This window comes from Alosa sapidissima, chromosome 12 (genome assembly GCF_018492685.1).
Source record: "Alosa sapidissima isolate fAloSap1 chromosome 12, fAloSap1.pri, whole genome shotgun sequence".
NCBI classification, from domain to species: Eukaryota; Metazoa; Chordata; class Actinopteri; order Clupeiformes; family Clupeidae; genus Alosa; species Alosa sapidissima.
This window is the reverse complement of record NC_055968.1, coordinates 8,906,419-8,926,807: the sequence shown is the minus strand read 5'-3', so window position 1 is coordinate 8,926,807 and position 20,389 is coordinate 8,906,419. Positions and strand designations below refer to the sequence as shown.

Genomic DNA, 20,389 nt, shown 5'->3' with positions numbered 1-20,389 from the left:
AGAATACATAATTATTTGTACGAAATTACTGAGAGCAAGAGAGATGGGGGGGGGGGTTCATGAATCTCTCTGTAATTCTTGCCAGAGCAAGGAATCCGGAGGCAGTCTTTATTTATTATCCAGCGATGATGATTTTTAAAAGAGAATAACGACGACTCCAACACAGAGTGGCTCATTTCTGAACCCTGTAGCAGACGGCACCGCATGCTCACGCCCTAGGGTGGAGAAGAGGGAGTAGAGGCCTCACTGATCTAAAACCATTTGAATAATCCCTACCACAGGCCGCAGATTATGCACAGGCCGAAGTGGCGTGTTGAACACCAACTGACAGCAGCCATTACCAGTTGAAAGGATCGTAACTCAAATGGTTTGGACTATTTGATGTAATGACGATAACTACCAGCCATAAAGTAAATTCATACTTTAATTGGGCTCAATTGTGTGTACAGATTCTTGCTTTTCATTCCCAGAGGGACACACAAACTCAGGGGAATGGAGTCAGATCAGCATCTGGCCCAGGTTTGGCTGGCATGTGGCGTAGATTTGACCCTGTTCTTGCCTCGGTCTGACCTAGATGTCGTTCAGATCTGGCCTGCGTCTGATGTAGACTTTCCAAGCTCTACTTCAGACCTGTTTCAGATAGAGTCTGCAGCGATCTGTTCTCTCTCTCTCTCTCTCTTTCTCTCTCTCTCTCTCTCTCTCTCTCTTTCACTAATGTAAAGGAATTTCCCCCCGCTGCTCTGAATTCCGTACGTGTAGCACTGGTGAAAAGCCTGACCGTGTGGCTGGGCATCCAGGATTGGGCCAAGGGGGCATGGGGCTCCGGGCGGGGCACGGGACAGAGGGACTTAGAGGCTGAGCTGGGGGGCTGGGGGCTGGAGCGCAGGATGGGGATGCTGAAATAAGAGCTGTGGGCGGGACTGGGGGGGTGGGGGGGGGGCAGGCCTGGGGCTGAGGCTAGGGGTCCTGTAGGGGGAGGGTAAGGGAGGCGTTGGCATGATGCCAGGGTTGCGGGTTCATGTAAAGACTGGCGGTAACCAGAGGGTTGGAAGGGCACATTCCGTCCAGGCAGCGCGGCCCCAGTATCAAACTGCAGCCTCCGATGGGGCTGACCCATGCCAAGAAAATGTCAGCTCTGTGTGTGGGGGTGGGGAGTGGTGTAGTAAGTGTGTGTGCGTGTGTGGTGGGGGTGGGGGTGGTAATAAGTGTTTGTGTGTGTGTGTGTGTGTATGTGGTGGTGGTGGTGGTAGTTGGGGGGTGGGGGGTAATAAGTGTGTGTGTATATGTGGTGGTAGTGGGGGTGGGAGGTAATAAGTGTGTGTGTGTGGTGGTGGCAATGGTGTGGTGTGGGGGGGGGGGGGGGGGGTCTTTCTGCCTGTGTCCCTGTCACTCTCCTGCACCCCCCCCCCCACCCCCCCACCCCCCCGTCTGTCCCTCTGATCATAATTCATTGCAATGAGGGGCCTGGTGCGTGATTAAGCTCTTGTTGAATAGCAGTGGCCTCCAGAAGGAAGAAAGATTTGGATATGACGTTTTGTTGGAACTATTGACAAAACCATGTCCCCTTTCTACCAAACACAACACACAAGCCATTAAAATGTGTTGTGTGTTTGTTTGTGGTCATTCTTTTTTTTTCTTTTTTTCTGAATTGTAGCAAGATTGTGTTATGCCAATAACTATAGCTGCAAGATACATAGCCAGCCATGGTAAATTAACATACATTTTTCCTATTTTAGTTGCTATACAACTATATCTTCTATGTAAGGTAGTTCATGGTTCTGAATATGCTCTTAGGTCCCATGCACAAATACAGCTTATAAGGCTTTTTTTGGATATTGTTTGTACCCTAACTCTGTTATTATCATCATAGTTGGCCTTTTAACTCTTGTGCAGGCCACAGTTCTGTCCGAACTGGACTATCACAATGCATTATTAGCTAGTCCACCTGTTTGTGTAATGAGACAATTACAGATGATTCAAAAGGCAGCGGCATGTCTGGTCTTCAGCTGAAGGAGACACATGTCTTCTCTGGTAGTGCCTCTTCATTGGCTTCCTGTAGCAGCCTCTACAGAATTCAGTTCAATACCTCACTCTGGCCTACAGAACCCTCACTGGCACCTCACTCTGGCCTGCAGAACCCTCACTGGCACGCAGAACCCTCACTGGCACCTCACTCTGGCCTGCAGAACCCTCACTGGCACCTCACTCTGACCTGCAGAACCCTCACTGGCACCTCACTCTGGCCTGCAGCACCCTCACTGGCACCTTGTCACCTTAATTCTCTGATCCATCTTAATTTGCTCTCTCAAACATAACTGACTTGAGAACTGGAGCCCAAGTTATACAGTTGTGCTCATACGTTTATATACCCTGTAAATACACATCCTAAAGTTGACTAAAAGGAGAAATAAAAAATCAGCTTTTGGAAATTGATCTTAATGTCTTAATTAAGAAAAATTAGGAAAAATCCAACCTTTAAGGACACCAATTTTCTTTGTGAATCAATAATGTATCGTAAATAAATAAATGTTCTTCCTTAAAATACAGGGGCCATAAGTATACATACCCCTATGTTAAATTCCCATAGAGGCAGGCAGATTTTTATTTTTAAAGGCCAGTTATTTCATGGATCCAGGATGCTATGATAAAGTTCCCTTGGCCTTTGGAATTAAAATAGCACCACATCATCACATACCCTGGCTATAGCAGGGTACCTCTCACCCACTGTGGTAAACATAATGGACTTAAAAAAACAGTAGCTCAAGTTATATAAGAGTTTACTTCAGTGCGTCAGGACTACAACATAGTGTTATGTGAGATAGTTATGGTGTTGTTGTGATGGGCTGGGATCACATGGTGCTAAATTTACTTGAAGCTCCTCTTGTTGACCAAGGCCAAGCTAATTGGCACACTCGGACTGTGGGTGATTCTTTGGCGTTAGGTTTCATGTGAGACCTATCTGACTTCTCTCATTGTGGTCGAGTCCTTTCAGGAGAAGCATCTACACTTCTCTGTTCAGGGACTCACTGTAGTGTTGCTAGTGTTGCCCAGTAAATCAATTGTACCACAGTTTCCATAGCAATGTTGTCCTCAGACGTTTTTGTCTGAAGTTTCAATACAGGAAATTGAAGGCATTAATCCAGGGCAACTATGTTATCTGGTCACTCAGCTTGGAAATGAACTATAAATATTTAGCTTTTTGTAGTCATCATTGGGACATAGTGTCCCACAGAGAATTCTGTTTACAGTCAACAGCTTATCTATCATCTGTCCACAGTGAGGAAAGTCTAACACTATTTATGCTGTCAGACTCAGACACCCACAATACAACATGTGTGTGTGGGGTCATCGTAGTCAAATACTAGCTATTTAAATGAGCGTTTGAGAGGGAATGATGTTAATCAGTTAATCCTTTGAGATTTTGCTACAGTATGGAACCACATTGCAGCCATCTGCATAATGTGTATGTTTTGGCCACATCTTCAAAAACAGTTTCTGTTCCCAGTGTGCACTTTGTCGTCTTAATTTCTTTTCTAAAGGGTATTATTAGGAATTTGTTTCTGTAATAAAAGTGTACTTTCTTTTGCTAATTGGCTGATAAAAGCTCTGTTAGATACCGGTTGCCATAGCTACAGTGCAGGCTCCTGCGACCCTAAAAAGACTGCTGATTAAAAATATGACTTAAACTTTATCTCTCTGTTAAAAATGGTATTAATTAAGCCATTCTATTTTGGTATGTTTTAGAGAGTTAAAAGATAAGTTGAGGGTTTTAAGTTGTGTGTGTGTGCGTGTCTGTGTGTGTGTGTGTGTGTGTGTGTGCCTGTGTGTGCCTGTAGCAGTTGGATTGCTTTGATGGTGGAAGAGAGGAGAAAGAAGCTGAGTCTTTGTTCGTGGTGAAGACTCATGAGAAGACGGGGTAGATTTAAGTAAGACCTCGTTGGGTGTGTGAGGGAGTGGGGTCGAGTGAGAGCGGTGCACTATCACACTGAATGGGCCAGGAAGGGTAGTGTGTATGTGTGGGGGAGGGGAGGGGGGGGGCTTTCTCACATCAGATCCACCCTGAGCCTGAGTGCACCCCCCCCCCCCCCCCCCCCCCTCACAGCAGGAGACACCAGCCTCTTCTCACTCTCATACACACACACACACACACACACACACACACACACACACACACACACACACACACACACACACACACACACACAACTCTCTGCTTACATTCATACTCTTTCCCAGACAATCCTCACACACACACACACGATTGTTGAGAGTTCAGCCTGTAACTTGTTCAACTGAGAGGTTTAAAAGCAGCTACAGTTTCATCACTTTTCATCACTGCAGAAGGACTTGTGCTGCATGCATGAGAATGATAACCACTCCGTTTCAGGGCTGTTGGGACAGTGCAGATGTTATCCACCCAACATAAAGATAATGGCACACCACTTTTGTAAGCAGATTAGATTTCAGCACACCCTATGATGAAATAATGCCAACTGAATATCCTACTGAGTAGACTGTGGTTGCATTAGAAGGCATAAGTTTGTGCTCACACAAGTTCTGTCAAGCCATTGTCAGCATCATGGGCTCAATCGTTTGGAGTACTGCTAAAATGTACTCCTATTTTTCGCTTTCACTGTGTGCTGAAAGACCTTAATCTGAGGAAGTTTGGTGCCCTGATACAGTCTGTGATTGTTCCGTGGACCGGGTGTTATACTTTTTTTCCTGTAGGAAATTTCTGTTGGATATTTGTCCTCTGCATTTTATCTTGGGGTAGTGTACACACATACATACATACATACATACATACATACATACATACATACATACATACATACACACACACACACACACACACACACACACACACACACACACACACACACACACACACACACACACACACACACACACACACACACACACACACCCTGAGCATTATCCAGTGCACAGGAGCCGTTGCAGAGGCCTTGCTCCAGGGCACCTCACCCATGGATGTGGATGTGGAAGAGCACTGTTCAATCACTCCCCCCTTCCTACCGGTCAGGGATCGAACCGGCCACACGTCAGTCACAAGTCCGATTCCCTAACCAGTAGGCCATGGATGGCCAAGGACACACATTCTAAGCCTTTTTTTTCCACAGCCTTTTTTTCCATGGAGAAGTTTATGGTCTTCCACGACTGACAGTCTTGGTGATGGAGAGGAACAAAAGAAAGCTGAGGTGTGTGTGCGTGTCTGCGTGTGTGAGTGTATGTGTGTGTGAGTGAGTGTGTGTGTGTGTGTTTCATTTGACTGAGTATACAGAGAGATGGAGAAGAATGAAGAGATGGAGAGAGGAAAAGAAGAGAGATGGCCAGAGGAAGAGAGGAAAGATGGAGAGAGAGGAGAGATGGAGAAAGGAAGAGAGGAAAGATGGAGAGAGAGGAGAGATGGAGAAAGGAAGAGAGGAAAGATGGAGAGAGAGGAGAGATGGAGAAAGGAAGAGAGGAAAGATGGAGAGAGAGGAGAGATGGAGAGCTAGGAAGAGGGACAAGATGGAGGATTGCCGCTCTGTGTCCATCAGACGAGAAGCAGTCTAATGCAGGCTGGCAGAGGCCAGCGCTCTGATGCACTGCAGGTGTAAAAACTCAGATTTATGTGTCAACAGTGTAGGAGGCAGAGGGAGGTGGAGATGCCTGGGTACTTAGTGAGGGCCGTGGCTGTTTTTCTTGCTCAGGCTCGCTCGCTCTCTCTCTCGCTCTCTCACTGTGAGCTGGTGCGAGTGAGCGAGACGCGAGATTTGTATTGCTCTCTCTCAGAACAATGCTGCGACTTGAACGAACAGGCGCTCATAAAACAAAGGCCTCTGCTGTGAAGCATGTGTGGAGCGTCTTCCTGGAGTCGTGGCTGTTGCGTGCCTCGTTCGTTTTTGGTCTGCATTCTTTTGCAGGATATTCTTTGAAATCACAGATTCACAGATCAAAATGAAAACAAGGTTTTCGGGAAGCCTGTGTTCCGTAAAGATTACGGTGCGGTCTCACACATTGTTTGTGATGTCACTTGGCAGATTATTAACCATTGTCCATTCGCAAATCATTTCCATAGAGGCTCATAGGATATCTGTTCCTGGTCATTTAAGTTCACTTTTTGCCAATATACAGTACCTCACTCTTCAAGTACTTTATTGCCTCAAACTCAGCTGAACTTTATCTTTATCTCAGAGATTGCCACATACAAACAGTGCCATATAGTCGCGTTAGACTCTGCTCCCACAGCCTTAAGCGCACTCTCATATTGACCTTTCCCCCTTGAGAGCACAGCCATGATGAGGTGTCTGTAATGCTGCCACTGTCAGTTGATGGTGTCAGAGGAACCCTACTAGAGCTGTATAGTCTGAGACTTGGCAGCAGTCAAGGCCATTGTTGTGTATAACAGCTCATGTTGGTGTCGTAAAGATACCTACTGTATGTTCAGAGGCTATTTGTTGTCAGTAAAGTGTTTCCCGTTTTGTTATTGGGTCCAACAATAGCAGTATATATGGTATGGGAATGCCCTGTAAAAGTAACGGTCAGAGATAGAGGTGAAGAAACCCAAACATGTTGTTGATTTAATTGTGTTATTAAAAAACATGTTTGGGCCTCCAGAGAACTAGATTGTAGATTCCATGCTGAAATGATGGCAGCTTTGAAGTGTGTGTTAGGGTCTGGAGGTGGACACATGTATGTAACATGTACATATAGAGATGCAGATAAATACAGTACTGTATAGAAAGGCTTGGGGCGTGTCCCAGATTGCTGGCCTATTAGATGCCCCACTCACTGTCCTTACTGCCTTATGATGCCTTGTCTGGGGTATTGAGGCCTTTTCATCAGGCCATGTGTCCACCCGTCTTTCCTCCTGTCCCAGGGTCCCCAGTTACTGTACCCTGCCCTCGACTCATGAAACTGGTGTGTGTTTGCTCACACGGTGCTGTATAGTAGTGTAAAGGGCGATTCACAGCAAACATTTGTGGCAATCGAGGCTGTTGCAGTGACAACTTGCAGTGATGTGAATTAAACATTGTAATGTTGCAAACATTGCTTTAACCGCACAGTGACGTGTTGTCACACAGTCAGTCCAGCAGTGGTGCCAGGACAGTTGTGTTGGTCCAAGGAGTGACAGAGAAATACTTTGAAGTGTTTAACTCCGTTTTGACCAGTGCCTGCACAAAATAGGCTAATAAAGTCACAAAAACAAATGTAATCTGTTGGATAATCAGCTAGTTTGTTAAATTTGCTGGCTAACTAGTCAGCTAGCTAGTTCATATCTGGCTACATCGAGTGGTGCATCAAAGGCGTGAGTTTGTTAGAATGTGTGCTGCTGGATTAAAGGTGCAGTCAGGGATTTTGCAGGAAGTCGCGTTGTTTGTGTTTATGTTTATGTTTGAATTAATTCGTAGGCGCATTTGTGCAAAAAACCCTGCATTATATTTGAACACATGACCAAACCAAACACGCCAGAGAGGTAGCTCACCCCTACCTTCAGTATTCCCAGAGAAATGACACGCAAGGTTTTGTTTGGGGGACAAGCTGCCCCCACTTTGTTTGTTTACAGTTTTTGGAGTCAGGGCTGCCCACAAAGACTGTTTTTTTTTACAGTGTACTCAGCTAGCGGTTCGGAGGAGATTGCTGAATGTGACCAAGAATATTTTGGGCTTGAAATCTAGTAAAATCCCTGACTGCACCTTTTAAAAAACGTTAAAAAAAAGCTTTAAAAAGCTCATCTCCTCACAAATCTTTGATGCCCAACAATCAGACAATCCCCAACTAATCCCAATATTCCCTGCAGCTGGTTGCAGTCTTTAGAATGTTTAGAAAACCAACTTCCAGTTCCACACTGCTCAGACAGTAACTGACAAGACAGACATTTGTTACCTGACTGGACATGTTAAAGCTGAAAAACACTTTAATCCGACAAACACAGACCGACACATACTGATGCAGCTGTTGGTGTTGGTTAGAGTTGGTCAGTATTTGTCGAGCCAGTTTGTATTTGTCACATCACTGCTGCATGAATGAGAATGATAACCACTCCGTTTCAGGGCTGATGGGACAGTGCAGATGTTATCCGCCAAACGTAAAGATAATGGCACACCGCTTTTGTAAGCAGATTAGATTTCTTAGATTTATTTGAAATAATGTCACTGTACAATAGAGACAGTAGAATATAAGAAAAATGAACAGAACTAAATACTAAATATACTATATAAATTAAATTTAAAAAATCCACAGTGTACTTGAGGATGATCAAGCATCATTGGCAGCATCATTGGCTCAATTGTTTGGAGTACTGCTAAAATGGGGTGTTATACTTAATTTTCCTGTAGGACATTTCTGTTGGATATTTGTCCTCTGCATTTTATTTTGGGGTAGTGTACACACATACATACTGTACACACACACAGAGCAGTGAGCTCACTAGGAGCACACACACACCCTGAGCATTATCCAGTGTAAGGGGAGCAGTTGCAGAGGTGCCTTGCTCAAGGACACCTCATCCGTGGATGTGGATGTGGAAGAGCGCTGTTCAATCATTCCCCCCTTTCTACCAGTCAGGGATCGAACCGGCCAGACTTCGGTCACAAGTCCGATTCCATAACCAGTAGGCCATGGATGCCCATGTAAGGACATGCTTTTTTTTCGCAGCCTTTCTTTTTGTGTCCATGGAGAAGTTTATGGTCTTCCACGACTGACAGTCTTGGTGATGGAAGGGAACAAAAGAGAGTTGAAGTCTGTGTGTGTGTGTGTGTGTGCGTGTGTGTGTGTGCATATGTCAGTACATGTTGTGTGGGAGTGTTTGTGTGTGTGTGTTTGTGTGTGTAAAACTGTGGTGGGATGTGGTTAGTTGAGTCCAGGAGATTGAGATCTGACCACTATATTCCTCCGTCTCTGGACGGAAACACATACACTAGTCTATCCACTGGTGACCCGAAAAGGCCCATTAAGCATCTGTGTGTGTGTGTGTGTGTGTGTGTGTGTTTGTTTGTGTGTGGGTATGTGTGCAGGGCTCTACACTAACATTTTTTTCCAGGAGCACTTGTGCGCCCAAGTTAAAAAATTTAGGAGCACAGACAAAAATTTGGGCGCACAGTCACTTCTGTACTTAACTTACACATCTAACATTACACTGCAGCTAACAGTTAAACATGCCAGTGCACCAATTGCGAATATTAAGAATGACTGACAACATTTAGGCTACAGGAAACAGGATTTTAAAGATCAGTGCCTACTTTATTTTCAGTCTGTTCTATTTACCTACATTTTGTTAATGTAAAATAATATAATACATTGCCATATTTGCATTTAGCCTGTATATCAAGTATCCTGCCAAATGTAGGCTAATTTATTTATTTGTGAATCCATCTGTAACTAATCCAAATATGCCCATGGTGACCTATCTGACTGCATACTGCCTAATACTAGCCTACTACTAAAAACAGTCAATTTTCTCTTCCACAAAATCCAACATAGGCTATCAAAGATATATATATTTTTTATCCTTTTATTATTATTTTTTTAAAATATCTGCATTGATGGGGGCAGTAGGCAAACGTTAGGCCTACTTTCGTTTTTCACTTCAGCTTGTATTCGGTGTAAACAAACAAGCATGCGTGGAAGCCTGGAGTTGTCAGTAGCGTTCTACCTTTGAATAAAATGGGAGTATTACGGGAGGCTACTTTTGTGCCTGTTCGCTACAGCTATATTTTGCATATTGCAGCCAATACGTCAACTGGGCTAAAAGGCATGTTAGGTTACCTTTCCTTCTCTCACTGCATTCTCAGAATCTCATCCTGTTCCTCCTATATCCGATGAATTCGGTGGATAGAAGAACTAATTTTTTCAATCTTTGCATCTTGGCTGGCTAGTCTAACTTTCCGCTTTTTCTGCGCGCTCTTGGATTTGATAGAAGCGACTACTAGCGAGTCACAACGCGAAACTGCTAACGTTGATGGGAGGTGTAGTTTTTATGCTGCATTCGCGACGTGATTCTATGGTTTGCACATGTTTCTCGATGTTGCGGTGTATTTTGTAGACAAACATTGACATGGTTAGAAGTCATTCGCACCAGTGCGCCTAAATATTTTTTTGCACTCACATGCCATCATTTTTACTCGCATGTGCGAGTGAAATGGGCGCACTGTAGAGCCCTGGTGTGTGCACGTGTTTGTGTTTACAAATGAATGGTACAGTGGCCCTGCATCTATTCTATAAGATATGAGATTAAACAGAAACAGTGCATTTCTGTTGAGACTGTGCCTTCGACAGGTTTACCTGAATTGACTCAGCTGGCATTGAGGCCTTCTTGGCTATATTTTGATGCAGCTCAGGATAAGGCTTACTAATTATAAACATCACATGGCTGGTTTCTGTGCTCCTCATGGAAACATCCGCCTAATTGCAGGGGGATTCTGTTAGGCATTTGCATATTTTTATGGATGACAGTTGAATGATTGTGCTCAGCTCTCATTCAGCGTCCAGGGCCACATAGTGTAGTTTTCTGTTTACTGTGATTTGCATGAAATGATCATTGAGTCACTATCATAGATGCTGTATTGGAAGCTAGACATGATAACCCATGCTTTATGTAACACGCTGTGGTGTTTTAGTATTTACTTGAACCCCCCCTCCACCCCCTCCCCTTTTATAGTCAGTTGCTTACAGGATGCGATTGATTGGAAGCAGCATGACTTTGCTCCGCTTCTCTGCCTGGATTGCATAATGGAGGTTCTGTGCTAGAGCATTGGCACTTCAAAGTGTTCTTTTTTTCAGTGTTCACTTCTAAAATATAATTGCCTTGACAAGGAAGTGCTTTATTTTTTCATTTATTTAGGCATCAGGTAATCTCAGAGGTGTAACCTGTTAAGAAAAGGGTTTCATCACCCAAAACAAAATGAGCACCTAAAACAATGAATTTCATCTTATGACATGTAAATTCATTGGCCCAGCTAGAATACAGTTTTCCTTTCTACAGATCTTGTTTATATCCAGCCTCTATGTTTGTGTGTGTGTGTGTGTGTAATTGTGTTTGCATGCTGTACATGAATATGTTTGTGTACATATGTGAGTGAGTGGTACGTATTTATGACTGTGTGTGTTTGTGTGTATGTGTGCATGTGTGTGTCTGCCATCTCTGTGTGTGTGCGTACTGTAAATGTGTATTTTCCTAGTCTGCCTGCTCTTACCTGAAAATCTTCTCGGGTTTGTGTTGGTGGTCGGCTCTCTCTCTGAGTTTCTTCTCTGCTCAGGAAGTCAAGTAGCCTGACGAACCAGACCCACATCAAGATGTAGGGTCTGGGCACTCACCGTTCGCAGTGCTCAGTCCGAGGGGCGGGATAATCAGTTGTCTTTCAAATTCCCTCTGCACGCAATAGGACAGCGGCAGTGCTATGAGCCCCATGCGTTTCCCACCAGCGGAGCTATTTGGCTAGTTCAAACGTTTGCCAACTTAATAAAAGCTTAACTCGTGTCACACTGTTCGCCATCAGCAACATCCATCTTATTTGTTTTCAAGTAGCAGGGAATTCAAGCCAAACCGTTGCAACTCTGCCATCAATCATTATGTTAAGCCCACCTAACGACTCTATACACGATTTCATTGGCCTGAATAAGTTTCGATTTCTGGAGCTCACAAGCCAACGGAGAGTTGCTAGACTAGCCCTGGCAGCAAATGTAATTTGCTGCCGCTAGGGGCGCGTCTAGATTTCTAGGCTACAGGAGACAGATTCTGGAGAGTTTGACGCCAGTGATTGGTTTTGAGTCATTTCAGCAGTATCCTTCTTATCGTGTCCAGTGGACAAGGCTTGGGATCGTTGATCAGGTTGTTTATGTTTCTCCAAGGTCTTCATTTCAGTGGAGGCTACCGGGTGATTACCAGAGGGCCCCACAGCAGTGTTTTGGTTTAGCCGAGGTATTGATGTATGTCATCAACTTTTTCTGTCTGTAGCATATGGCTACTGACCGCTTATCAAAGGGTCGGTTCAAGGTTGGCAGAAAAAAAAATTGGGTGCAGGAGATAGAGGTGATAGTTTTCAGTTAAGATCTTGGCCCCAGCCCAACTTAGTTGTGTGCTATTTGGTCTGAAATATTCCCTGTGATTCCAAAAAAGGTTAAAATTGTCAATAAAATTCATCCAACTAAAAAAACCATATTTTTTTGCGAACCAGGTGTTTAAACCTACAGTAGCCTGACGTTGTCATAATCAATTCTAGTCAGAATTTGAGTCTGATACTGCCCCATTGGGAAATGATTATGGGGCGTGTTTCAACTGATACGATGGAGAGAATGCCTCTGCACTCAATTGGATAGACCTAAACAATCAGAACAACAAAATAGCTTACCGTGAGCTGTACGAAGAACACCCAAACCATCCTTCTTCTCCACAAATGCCTTAATATTGTTTTCTGGTCGTATTGCGCTGTCAATATCTTGTACAACACCCGATAGCAAAATTTAAGACAACAAAGTAGGTAGATAGATAGATAGATAGATAGATCGATAGATAGATACTTTATTGATCCTCAAGGGGAAATTCAATGTAGCAGGGTAGACTATTCGGAAAAGCTGATGTTTCCGTTTTATAAAAGTAATTCAGTTCACATCAATGCTAAAAACAGCTGGGGAAGGGTGTTGCAAACCCCTCAAGCAAACAGGTGGCCAATCAGAGATTTCAAACAAACAAGGGAACGACATGTCAAAATGCAAAAACGCTGTTTTCCCTTGATGAAAGTGAACCCGAGTTTTCCCACATATCCACTTTGGCCGGACTTTTTAAAAAAAATAAAAAATATCACTGAAAAAGCTTCTTGTCTGTGCCTGTCTTTGTATTGTTGTGGTTTGATTGCTGCCTGCTTTGGGTCTGTTCCCTGGGAAATTCGGAGGTTGTGGGTTTCCCTTAGGACCGCCAGCTCTATAGGAGTTTGCTGATCAGTCTCTTTCTGATACGAGGCCTAGAGTTAACATTTGAGTTTCCTGGTGTTGAGATAATTACAGTTCTTATATTTATTTTTGTTTGAGGGCTCTGTACTCACATTTGCCTTTGTTAAGTCGATGCATTCACCTGCTCTATTGGCAGTGATACAAGCCTGCTGGGTTACAGTACATTCTCTGCATTTCCAGTTGTTGCTGTACTCACTTCATGGGATGTCTGGTAGTTCATCCGTCTTTGATGGAAGGACACCAATCTTTGATTCCAAAGTAGAAATCCTCTGTTCTAGCTCAGTACATTTTCGGCATGATCTTCTGGGTCTCTGGCCGGAGGAGCACATTTTGTTTTAATTCGACTTCAAGGTGCCTTGCCGTTCAGTTTTTGCTCATTGACTTGGCTGGCTCATGTAAAGTAAAAACTAACCACTAAAGTTTCAGGTTTAATGTACTGGTTTCACTGTCGATCAAGCTTGTAAATAAAATAAAAGAATGAAAAAAATGTGGACATTACTAGAAAGGATAGGTCAAGCAGGAGCAGTGTGAAAAGCATCCTAGGAGTAGAAGTGCGCCAACGTTTGCAGGTTGGCCGGCGTCCTCAGGGCCTTGTGGTTTGCGCAGCGCAAGCGCCACCTTACAGTACCTCACCACCTCAAGTACACAGAAAAACACCTCAGCTGTTGTGCTGCCTCTATGCCTCCACTCTTACCCCCCTCTGAGGCATATTACTCGCTCCTCACCACAGAAGAGCAGACATTGCATAACGCGCCCTCTCTTGTTTCTCCTTTCTGCGCTGGTGCGGTGCAGCGCGGCGTAGCGCGGCTTCTGAGAGAGGGGTCCCCAGGGAGCCTCTGGTGAAACTGCGACTCTCGGTTATTTCTCGGCCCCCACCCTCATGGGAAACCCACGGAGATCATCTGCCACTTCTGCAGCGGCTTTCAATAACAAAAATAAAGACAAAGAAGCAAAAACCTCACAATATGTTATTATTGGAGGCATGTCTGCGTCCCCCTCAGAAATGACTTTTTGAAAGTAATCAGTTGATTAAATCGAATGTTGTTGAATTGCTTTTAAGATCATTACAACATTTTGATCCAAAATCTCATTTACAATGAAAACTGAGATGTAAGATACAGGTGCAGTTCTTTTTTAGCCACTTCTCCATAACCAAGTTATTCGGTTCTTGGTTTAAAAATGTTTGATTTCAGTCACATTCACATTAATCATACTGTAGATGTCTTTGTGTTCACAATTCTTGAGTCTTAGGCCTGAATCCGGCCATGTGACTTCACGCCGGGACATTCTCTGACCCTTTTACATAACTGTCCAAGTACATCGCTACTCAAGGTCAACTAATAATACGTATACTAACGATAATAATAGTGACGATAAGAAAAGTCATTGTGTCTTCACTGGCCATCCATTCTCACCTGACTTAAAACATACAATAATGAAAGAGCTGGAGTCGTGTACTGAAAGGGTTTCATTAGACCTACATTACAGGGGATAAGTACGGCTCCACCACAAGCTAATTGACTTTGTATTAGTCGAGATAAGGGAATGTGTCAATTATCAGAGCAAGGGTACTTTTCACCGAGAGGAGAACATAATGGGAGATAAACCAAGTAAGGGATGACTTTAAGGACGTCTGAAGAGTGGGATGGGGGCAGGGCTGTTTTTCTTTCTTTCTTTTGTTCTTTTTTCTTTCTTTCTATCAATTCAAAAACAGAATGAATGTCTTCCTTTAAGAGAGTAGAGTTGAATTGTCATAATGTGTGGATAAAGGCTTGTGGTGCCGAGAGAAGTGATGAATTCCACATTATTTTAATATCTTAGCGAGCTCGACACAGTGCGTGTTCCATTCATGAATGTATTGTAGGTTCACGGGCAGCAGCCCAACCTAAAGGTCTGTGCTGTGCCAAATTGAGCCACTATTTTGTACATGGAGATCAGGAGCCTGTCTGAATGGTAATGGTAATGTGGTGCAGACGTGGGAAACATGTTGGAATGCATCTTCTCTGACCAGAGCAACCTCATTTCATATTACATTTCTAATACATATTGCCAGGATACACACAGATTTCTGCTTGCAGTGTGCCACAACAGCTCTTGATTTCAATCTCATTTACACTTCCCACGTGTCTCTTACTGGAAAGCTTTTGCCACAGCACATGTTGCTAGACAGCAAGAACCGCTAACTTAGCAAACTTAGAAGATGGATTTCATTGTAATTAAGATCACAGTCGAAAACACAGTAGGCGCTAATGGTGTCTTCGAGAAGCTACTGACTCTGAGTTAATATGATCATGAGAGCAATGCTGTTCTGTGACTGCTGTCTCTGTCATCGCCTCAGCCACAGATGGAAATGCAGATACTGTATCATGTGCAGCCCTGTTAGCAAAGAGAAAGTCACACCAGCATGTGTGAAACCTGCTACTAGCAGAAGATAAGCGTGTGTCATTTACTGACTATGAGACTCTCCTGAACAGTGCCACCAGTCTTCCGTAAGTTGCTCTGTCTCGGTGTAGTTGTTGTGTGGAATAAACGAAGCTGCTTCTGAAAGGGGAAGTGTACACAGATGACCTTTCAGCACACACGACTCTCTGCAGCTTTGCAGATCATCTTCCTCTTCTTCTATAGCATTTGGAAAGTACTTCCTTGAGCCACTGAGCAGGCAATCATTTCATCACAATTTTCCTACTGGTGTGAACACCTTCAACTGTCTAATATCAGCGATGCCACTATGTATTTGTGTGTGTGTGTGTGTGTGTGTGTGTGTGTTATACTGGGAGAGGCGGTGTGATAGAATTTGTGTTTTTTTTTAATGGTGTGTGTGTGGGAGAGTGAGTATCTTGTGTTTATTTGTGATATAAAAGTTTGTTTGTTTTTTGTATGAAAGTGAAGAAACAAGACAGTGGGAAGGCCAGTGAGATGGTGTGCTACCATCACTCTCTCTCTCTCCCCCTCTCTCTCTCCCTCTATCCATCTCTCTCTCTCTCTCTGGCTTTGCTCATTGCATTCCTCCATGGTGCCTGAGAGGCTAATTGAGAACAGCCCTCCCTGTAGAAATACTGCTCTCACAACAAGACAGTGCATGCTTAAGCCTAAGCACTACCAAAACAGAGCACTACAAAGTATGCTCTTATGTAAAAAGTACACATACTTGAGTGATTCAGGTACAAGTCAGAGGTATTCATCATAGAATCCTCTAAGGGTTAATACTATTATGACAAATTAGATATAGTACTGTTCACCTACAAAGTACAGGAGGAAGTACAAGCATAGCTTGATGCCATAGTAGTTCCACGTTTGGTTATGATTGCAGGCCACGTGTGAACTTTGATCTGAAATGTTTGGTGTGTCTACAAAGGTAATGAAGGTGCATTTCAATGTATCAGTCAACAAATATAGTTGAGTAAAGAGCTGGATGTTTTTGTTGCACACATGACAAGGTGAAGGAGCAGTGTCTCTTCAGTGACATTAAATAGCACACCATGCCAACCAACACCAGCATTATTTTACACCCAGGACCTAAACTCCTTTGACCTCATTCCATGAAAGGAAGACGGGCAAGTCCCTAAACATTCTTGGCTGACCCCCATCAGAATAGATTTGCGGTGGCATCCCATGGAGTCCTACTGTACGTTAGGCAGGGCTTCAGGCATCAGTGTTCTCTGGTGTTCAGTAGCACTTGCTTGTGTGTGTGTGTGTGTGTGTGTGTGTGTGTGTGTGTGTGTGTGTGTGTGTGTGATGGTTTTTGAAGTGTGTGTGTGTGTGTGTGTGTGTCATGGTTTGTGTATGTGTCTTACGTTGGGGTGTCCTTCTGGAGATGGCAGTGTGTGTTTGTATGGACTTTGGAAAGTGAAACATCACAGGAAAAGAAGCATGTTTATCCTCATGTGCCAAACCATATAAAATGTACAGTATTTTCCAACCAGCAACCGAAAAGCCTGTCCATCAAGTTCATATTTTAGTAGCAGGCCATGTTTTTTGGACAAACTCCAACTAGAAATATTCTCTGCTTTTGAATAATCTGTATATTTGTGAAAATCCAACATATTAAGCCTTTGTTGATGACAACTGACAACTTTAGCCTTGATTTAGCCTGTGTTGCGAAAGCCCACATGTGTACACAGCGCATCAGGACACTTTAGGGGAATGACTATGATACAGATGGCTTCAGTGAAACATTCAAACCTCGAAACACAAATGGGATTTAGGCTGCTAAGATTATACATTTCATTCATTACTTATTCCTTTTTGTCTTTCATTATTATTATTTGTTATTATGATAGCCTATATTTGGATTATTTAATTTGCACCAAAGTCCCTAGTCTTGGAAAAATGACATTTTCACTATTGAAGTTTCCCCCCTTGTTAGAGGTCTAAAAAGAAGTGGAGGCCGTTTGGTATGATAAGACCCCACCACACACACAGACTCTGCATGTGCACGTGTATCAGTTTGGGATTTGTTTACTCTTGCCGAAAGTTACCAGGAGCTTGTGATTTTGCCCCCTCTCTCTCTGGGCTTATTTCATGTTTGGGCCGGCTCCGTAATCCAAAAACTCATTTTGGGATATTTAATCTCGGCTGTCTTATCTTCCCCTCTGCAATTGTCTCTGTGCTATTAAGAGGCTTATGGGACGCAGTGGCCACTTGGAAACTTTCAGCAGGAGCAAATTGCTTCTCTGTGATAAACAATATCAGATGAGATGCAGCCAAAATTATTTTGATTTCGATGAACCAACAAGAGTGCACTTTTTTTTGTCTTGATTAAGGCAGCTTCTGTTGTCCTGAAGTGCATTTTTTTGTTTACATCCAAGTTGTATTTATTGGCATTGCACTCTGCCGTTGGCAGGCTGGCACCCTTATGTGCAATGGATGCTAAGCTTTGATGAAATGATGACGAAAGGCTACAATAGCATGATCCTGACTTACAGTGCTTCTTTCGGGTTGCTTTTACATATTTTCAAAAGCATACACTCGTTATGATGTAATTTAGGTCAGGGAATTGTACCATATGAGAGGTCTTTATGGACAAGCTTTAGTAGTGTTTATGTCAGTGGACATCCACCATAGTTTATGTGGACCTTTGACACATTCTGGGCTCTCTTGTCAGACATAAATCACAACTCCATCTGAGTCCTAAGCGCAGACTATCCCCACGGCACAGAGTAGAATCAGTTATTAATTTTTGTTAAAATGTTTTGAACAACATCTGCCAGCTGTTGTTTCGCTTCAAACATTACAGTGTCTTTTTACACTCAGCCAACTTTTCCACTTCCATCTAGTAAAAGCCTCTCTATAGTAGAGGGCTATTCAGTATCCACAGCCATTGAAACCATTGAAACAATATATTGTGGTTTATGTTTTCCAAGATGCCATCACTGTTTATTTTCAAGAAAATGGTCTAAGTTGAATAGTAAATAACATGTTTAATCATTGTAGAGGTCAGATCTGTCCTATGGGCCTGTGATTGGGTTGAATTAAACATTAAATAAAATCTCAAGACCCACCCCCATTTATTTTTTTTAAGGATAAAATGTGTTTTTGGGAGAGATTAGCCATGTTTGCGTTATAATTTATTTTATGTCAAACTTGAGTACTGTCTGATATAAAATAAGGGATTAGCATAGATGCACACATTAGGGACAGAGCTTCTTGGCGGGGTGCCTAGGTGACCCATTATGTTGTGGAGGCCCAATACTGAGCCCTGATTGGCTGTCCTTGGCAGCCTGGATAGGGTAACCAGACGGACAGGCCCTGCTATGCCAGTCTGAGATGGTTCAGTGGGGTCCATTTGGTTTTGATTTGCACTATTCAGGTCACACGTCCACATCTACGTCATCAGGGGCGCCAACCTGTTCGGGCTGTTACTCAGCAGCGAATTGAATGTCTAGTGAGATGTAAACTCCTCGACCACCGCTACTGGCAGATTTGTGATACCCGTGGATGACCAGAGAGGTGATACAGGAAGGGAATCTGACAGGTGCTGAATTAAAGAGGGAACATGTCTAGTCGACATACAAGCAGGCAGGCAGGCAGACAGACAGACAGAAACATGGCAGAGCTGTTATGAGTTGTTTCCCCACAAGCACAGAATGTGCTCGTCTAAAGTAAAAAAGCATCAGCAGAAAAGGACCTGCACGTGGCCATATCTTCTCTCAGCCCTCCAGGTTCACGGGTGGTATTAATGAGAGTTCCTCACCACCACCATTTCACCACCCCCAGTTCCAAGCCTCATTGCTTGCTGAGAGGGATGGGTGAGTCCCTAAGGTCGGATCGTCTGTAGCCTCCACAGCTGTCCCTCTGGATCCAGTGGCACTCACGGACCCATTCCATCTCTCTCCTCTTTCAGTTGGCCTCCAGCATGGCTGTCCCGTCCCATTGCTCTGTTCAGGGGGCAGATTCCACAGGGTTTTGTAATGGTGTGTAACTGAGTAGGAGTCTCTCTTGAGTAAAATGCTCTAAACAATTTTGGTGGCATGAGGTCTTCTTGAACAGCTGCCTCTAATCATCCAGTGTTGCTGATGGGTCTCTTCAGTCATCCTGCCTTTTCAGGAAACCTTTCAGCAAGCGGTCAGCAAGGCCACCCTCAACAGACACGGATATCTTGTAAACATGCAGTGCAAGGCCAAGAGGGCGAAGGTCGTTCTCCTCATAGGGAAAGAGGCACAAAAGACCCGGGGTCCTTCTTCTCCTAATAGCGCCCAGGGGATTGATTATTGCATCACCCAAAATGCTGTTCACTTGCAAAGCATTTGTGGAAGTTCGCTTTTGTAATGACCATATCTCTTCAAGCAGTGAGAGCTATTCTTTGTATATGGTCACTTACAAATTGCCAGTACAACATAACAGCTGCTGAAAAAAAGCACAAATACATGTAAGCACAGTTGTAAAAAAAAAAAACACTCTCTCTATACAAATACTCTTTTTTTCTTAACATTAATCATAAAAATATTCTACATTTCAAATTGTCAATTAAAATTTAGATCTGAGAACTTCAGTTGTGGATCCATTAAAGTGGTTGATCTGCTGCAAAGAAGAGCCTGGTGCTGTGAATGTCTGAGTGTTATCGTCAATATCACAATATAGCACGGAATCCATTTTTTAGGAATGTGTTTTTCCATCCGTAATATGGGGATAAAGTGTTAACAGAAAAAAAAGCATCTGGGCATTGGTAAAAGTATTTTTTGAAACAGAAGCTGGAGGAAGTAGGCCACACATTCTTCAAACTGTAAGACTGGTTAGTTTCCCCCCACCACCACCAAACGAAAAGATATACGATTGGAAGAAATCAGAGTGCATAGTTGTGAGATTCCAGTGGAAATACTGATGAGAAAACAATCCCAAGATCCTGGCTATTGGGTATTACTGAAAGCAGAAAGAATTAAATCATAAAGGTGTGTTTTTTTAAGCACTGAGGGTAGACACTTTACCTTAAATGGTAAAC

The 20,389-nt window shown here is 43.4% G+C and overlaps 1 protein-coding gene across 1 annotated transcript in view; it reads left to right on the top strand.

The window, feature by feature from the left end:
- LOC121724846 (LIM domain containing preferred translocation partner in lipoma) overlaps window positions 1-20,389 on the top strand; it is a 150,991-nt gene that overhangs the window by 24,522 nt on the left and 106,080 nt on the right.